Raw genomic sequence first — 6,666 nt, forward strand, 5'->3', positions numbered from 1 at the left:
ACTGGTCAGGCAAAAGTATATTGTATTTTTCATACGAAGAACTGTAAACCTTTTGTCCAACCAAAAATGACACATAAAGGGACAGATACTACATGAAATATCTAGGCAAATTCAGAGACATTACCAAGGGCTGGGGGGAAGAGGAATAGAGAGTTAGTGCTTAATAGTCTCTGGGGTGATGAAAAAGTTTTAGAAATGATATTTATATAATGCTACTGAATTCTACACTTAAAAATGGTTAAAAGTTTTATATATTTTATCACAATAATCAAAACCTTCGAGAGAAAATAGAAATCACTAAAAGAAAATAGTTATGTCTGGAAAGGCAGAAGCTTACAAGTCTAGTAAAAAAAAAAAAAAATCTCTTAGAACACTGACCCAGGTAATCACAGAAATAAAGCGCATCCACACAAGTGCAGTTCCTGGCTCCAGCACTACTGCTTGTTCAGAGAGAATTATGTCCCATGCTGTGTAACGTCGTGACCAACCTTCCTGTATGTGAAATGAGCATCCAATCTTCTCTGCTTATGGCACTGGTTTTCAACCTTGGCTACAAGTGGAATTACCTGGGAAGCTTTAAAATTGATTTTAGTTCCACCCTCCAGGGATTTTGGTGTAATTGAACAGGATAGTCAAGTACTGCCAAGTTTCAACACTACCAATATGGGGACATACTTGTATTAACCTAACCACCTAGGACAGAAATGCCACTTAGGATTAATGTGGGAGTTCAAACAGTGGCACCCCGTGCTATTGCAAGTGGGAGTTTGAGGCTCAGGACAAGGGAGCATCCAAGCTTAGAAATAACACTTCATCAGTTTCTTTTGAAGTAACATGGGAAAATAAAGCACAGGCTCTAAAAGCAGGGAATGAAAATGCTAGTAAGCTACAGCAATACAAATACACTCAAGGGCTTCTGAAGTCTTGTACCTTTATCAATTTGGTTTCAGTAACCTTGCGAGACTGACAGAACAAGAATCAAAACACACAGCCCTGTGTATTCTCAGATTCTGCATCCATGGATTCAATAAATTGGATTGAAAATACTCGGGGGCGGGGGGGCATCCCAGAAAGTTCCAAAAAGCAAAATTTGAATTTGCCACAAGAATAAGGTGATGTGTAGATATACCTGCTGTAGCCTATATACAAATGTCATTTTATATAAGGGTCTTGAGAATCTTCTGAATTTGGGTATCTGCCAGAGGTCTGGGAACCAATCCCTTGAGGGACAGCTATACTTTATAGGTGAGGAAACTGCTCTCCAGACTACTAGTTCCCAAATTTGTGTGTGCTTGCTGAGTGCCACTGTCACAGTTTGATTCTATAGGTCTTAGGGTAGGCCTGAGATTTTGCTTTTTCAAACAAGTTAACAGGTAAGAGAGCCATTGTTCTGGCCCAAATAAAAGCCTGGAATCCAGATTCTTGTAATTTAGTTCTTTCTACTCATCTCACTGCCTGTGGCCAATTTAGGTAAGTTTTAACAGAAGGTGGAGAAACAAGCTATGGATTCTTTTTTTCACTTCTGCCCAAACCTAAAGCTAGAGAAGAAACTGACAGCAGTTTGACTGAATGAAAATTAAGAAATTGCATTTTGGAATCACCTGGTGTCAGCTCCATGAGCAACGTGTGGAACCTTTGTTCCTGTGCATTATGGGAATAATAATAGGCTGTACTCCATAAAATGGTCCTGAGAATGAAATAAGGCTGCTTACATAGGAAGTACTGTTTGTTAGTGCCAGCAATACAAGTTGAAAATTTTAACAATTGGCTGAAGAAGATACAGAATTGTTCCTGAGACTGTTTATTAGAAAGAAAAAAATGGGTATTTTCCAGAGTCTAATTAAACAACTGATTGAGAAATAGGGCAAATACCCTCTCTCTCACCGGTTTAACTTTAATGCCAGGTATTTTAAGTTTTAAGACCTAAAGAGGAATATCAGCTAAATTATCAAGCTGCAGCCGAGCGCCTCTCTAGGAACCTGACAGTTTCACAAGGGAGTAGCCACTGATTATCGGTATCCAGCTACCATTCGTTGAGCTTCTACAACTGGCCTTGTGGTGCCAATTAGGTAACGTGAAAAGCAGCCCAGTGGCAAAGTCAGAAGCCTCCAGCCACTGAAGGCTGGTTCCAAGGAGGGTGTGGGGTGCACCAGCAGCTGGTAAGGGCCTCCACTGGCGCCCTGGTTCACCAGACCAGGGACTACCGCAGGGGTGCACTGAAGCACCTTGGGCATGCAGGGCATGCCCTCCTCAGCCATCTCCCCCTCTCTGTGCAAGACAGCAGGGCAGTCCAGCGGCTGTTGCATGGACTTCCCTTCTCCCATCTGGGCCTCTGTCCCTGGAGCTCCCCCTGCCTTCTGTACTTAAATGGTCACATGGGCCTTAAGTAGAAAATTTAAGTGGAGTAAGAAGCACCTGTTTTCACTTTTGAATAAAAGTTAACACTGTGTTTTTAGGTTAAGTTGTAGACAGGTGCCTAAATGTTACTGGGAAAAGCAGAAGATTCCTTTTCTTTTTCAGCTTTGTGTTCACTTATTACACCAATGTATTACTTTACTAAAAAGAAAAAAAAAAAAAAGCGTACTTAATGGCTCCCAATCAAGGTCTCTCCCCTTTGCCTGGTCTCCCCATACACTACTTCTACTTAGACTGCCAAGTCTCTTTACCTGCAGTTCCTCACGGTCCTTTTATGCTCAATTCCAGGAAGCCTTTCCTGACTCAGTAGGGCTGGATTAGGTGCCCTTCCTCTGTTACCAAAAACAAAACAAACAAAAAAAAACAACTCAAGATTTTCTCTTACTCCACTATTTTAATTACTCCTTTTAACTTCCTTTTCTTCCCTATCCTATGCCAGAAGCTGGTTTTTGTTGTTGTTGTTGTTTTTAAACCATCCTCAGCACTAGGTGCTGGAACAGAAGAGTGTTTGATAAAGAGTTCCTAGAAGGAATAAACATGTGCTGACCGGATCCTTGCCCTTCGTTAGCCTGGGCACAAAGCATGCATCTCACAACTGCCAGTTCATGAGGCCAGGGGCTAAAGAAAAAAATCCAATGTCATGAAAGTTTTTCTAAGAACTTTAACAAGCTGTTTCTTTTCCACTTTAAACTTCTTTTACTAGTACTTAAGCAAAGGCTTCTTTTCACTGGGATGGCAGGCTACATTCACATGAATTCATGGATTTATGGCTGTGTTCAAATCTCAAAATGGCAGCATATGACACATTCTGTTAATAAAAAAACCTAGGTTTTGTGGCTACAGGAAAAATTTTTAGTTTGGGAAATGTGACTGCAAAGGGGAATTTCTTACTGCTATTAAGAATTAATTTAGCCAATATGGAACAAACTATTTGCTAGGCATAGGATTAGGCTGTATTTCAAATTACAATCAAAGATAAATTATAAGACTGCAAAACTTTTAAAATCTCTCTCCAGCCCTAGACGGTTTGGCTCAATGGATAGAGTGTCGGACTATGGATTGAAGGGTCCCAGGTTTGATTCCAGTCAAGGGCACATGCCCAGGTCACGGGCTTGATCCCGTGGGAGGCGTGCAGGAGGCAGCCGATCAATGATTCCCTCCCATCACTGATGTCTCTATCTCTCCCTCCCTCTCCCCTCCTCTCTGTATTCTAAATTATATTTTAAAAAAAAAAACAACAAAAAACTCCATTAGTTTGTACCTAATAAATGCTAAAATTACACAGGGGCATAAACGGACTATACAAACTAATAAGGTTTCACTTTCTTGAAATGGTACCTAACACAATACCTTCATATATTAACACAGATGCTCCATCTTCCAACATTTTTGTTTGAAAGATAAAAGAGACACCCACATGCAAAATACTTTCAAGGATTCTGTTGGCTTTTAACTTTTTTTTTTCACTAACTGGTAATGATGTACATAGCAAAGACGACTTTTCTGAATCTCAGGTCCTTTATTAATTTTCCTTCAGAACAATAGCACACTTGCAATGCCAAGCCCTCCTTCAACAAAGGGAGGTGCCAAAACTGAATTCGTATAATGGATCCTGCAACTAGTTCTATCCAGAACATTCAGAAGATATTTCCTGGAAGTGGCCAGAACATTTGAGAAGGCACAGCTAATAAGAATGAGTGTGAAAAAAGAGAACCAAGATGGCAGCGTACGTAAATGCCTGTACTCACTGCCTCCCACAACCACATCAAAATTATAACTAAAATACAGAACTGCCTGAAAGCTGGCTGAATGGAAGTCCTACAACTAGAGAAATAAAGAGAGCACACTGAGACTGGTAGGAGGGGCACAGTGGGCTGGTCTGACACTCATGTTTGTTTGTTTTTTGTTTGTTTAACCGGGAGAGAGATCATCTCTGCAGAGGCCACACATGAGCAAGGGGTCCCAGCTCCACACCAGACCTGCAGCCCAGGGTCCTACAGCTGTATAGAAAAGTCCCCAGAAGTATGGGACTGTGATTGAGTGACATGGAGGCTGCTGGAATTCCTGGTGTTCCTCTTAAAGGATCTGTGCACAAACTTAGTCCTGCTTCTTCCAAGCTCCAGTGCTGGGGGACCCAGACACATATGGGGAGTAACTGGACTGTCGGGCATTGGGGCAGGAACTTGGGGGCAGCTTTCTCCCAGGAGGTGCTCACAGGGGTCACTGTTCCTGTGCTGGGACCTCCCCTGCCACAGGGCTGACTGGCAGCCATATCTGAGTCTCAATCTGCCTGGAGCACACTGTTAGCTCCACCCTTGTGATTCCCTGAGACCCTGCCCCCTCCAATCTGCAGCTCCACCCAAGCTATTTGCAGCAGCTTTTCCATATGAATGGCCTGTCCTGGCTCAGGCTTCAGACTTTACTAAAATCTCTCAAACAAGCTGCAGCTGGTGACAGCGTTCCCCAAACTTACCAATAAAAGACCCAAGACCAGGCTCTAGCACCAGCCTGCCTTGCTTCACAGCTGGGCCTCACCTCTTGCACAATAGCCCTCCCACTGTAGTCACAGTTGGTCCTTAAAGCCAACTGGCCTGGAGGTCAACTCCTCCCAGAGACACCAACAGCAATCAAGGGTCAACTATAAGACTGTGCACACAGTTCACAATGGGGCGCACCCAGAGTGCCCAGCTCAGGTGACTGGGGAGGCTGAGCCACTGGGCCCTATAGGACACCTATTACACAAGGCCCTCTACCAATTCCAGGAGAAATAGTAGCTCTACCTGATACACAAAAACAAACACAGAGAAGCAGCCAAAATGCAGAAACAAAGAAACATGTCACAAATGAAAGAAATGGAAGCAAGCAAAATACTGGATATAGAGCTCAAAACCATGGTTATAAAGTTACTCAAGGATCTTCATGAAACTTTCAAGGATCTTAGAATTTCAAAGACATGAAAAAGGACTAGTCAGAAATTAAGCATACACTAACTGAAATAAAGAATAATTTACAGGGATTCAACAGTAGAGTAGAGGATTCTGAGAATCAAATCAATGATTTGAAATACAAGGAAGCAAAAAACAACCAATCAGAAGAGCAAAAAGAAAAAAGAATCCAAAAATATGAAGATTAAAAAAAAAATGAAGATAGTGTAAGGAGTCTCTGGGACAATTTCAAGCATACCAACATTCAAATTATGAGGGTGCCAGAAGGAGAAGAGAGAGCAAGATATTGAAAACCTATTTGAAGAAATAATGACAGGAAACTTCCCCTACCTGGTAAAAGAAATAGACTTTCAAGTCCAGGAAGCACAGAGTCCCAATCAAGAAGAACCCAAAGAGGCCCACACCAAGACACATCATAATTAAAACGTCAAGAGTTCAAGACAGAGAACTTTAAAGCAGCAAGAGAAAAGCAGTTACCTACAAGGGAGCGCCTATATGACTGTCAGTTGATTCCTCAACAGAAACTTTGGAGGCCAGAAAGGAGTGGCAAGAAATATTCAAATGATGAATACTAAGGACCTACAACCAAGATATTCTACCCAGCAAAGCTCTCATTTAGATTTGAGGGTCAGGTGAAGAGCTTCACAAACAAGAAAAAGCTAAAGGAGTTCATCACCATCAAACCAGTATTATATGAAATGTTGAAGGGTATCTATATAATAAAAGCCTAAGTGACCGTTATGGCGGAACAACCAGAACGACTGGTCGCTATGATGTGTACTGACCACCAGGGGGCAGACACTCAATGCAGGAGCTGCCCCCTGGTGGTCAGTGCGCTCCCACAGGGAAGCACCGCTTAGCCAGAAGATGGGCTGACAAGAGCCTCTCCCACTTCCGCGGCAGCACTAAGGAAGGAGCAGCAAGCCTAGCAGTAAGGAGCAGGGAGCAGGTGGGCAGTAAGAAGCGAGGGGTCCCAAACTGCAAGAGGGATGTTCGACTGCTGGCTTAGGCCCGTTCCCCATGGGGAGCGGGCCTAAGCAGGCAGGCGGACATCCCTTGAGGCATCCCGGACTGTGAGAAGGCACAGGCCGGGCTGAGGGACCCCCCCACTCGACCCCTTGGGGCACAGATTTCATTCACCAGGCCTCTAGTTATTTAAGAAGAAATAAAAAATATGAACAATAAAATGGCAATAAATACATATCTATCAACAATTGAATCTAATAATAAAAATAAGTGAATAAGAAATCTGATGAACAAAATAAACTGGTGAATAAAATAGAATCAAAGGCATGGAAGCATAGAA

Source organism: Eptesicus fuscus, chromosome 15 (assembly GCF_027574615.1).
Source record: "Eptesicus fuscus isolate TK198812 chromosome 15, DD_ASM_mEF_20220401, whole genome shotgun sequence".
Taxonomy (NCBI): domain Eukaryota; kingdom Metazoa; phylum Chordata; class Mammalia; order Chiroptera; family Vespertilionidae; genus Eptesicus; species Eptesicus fuscus.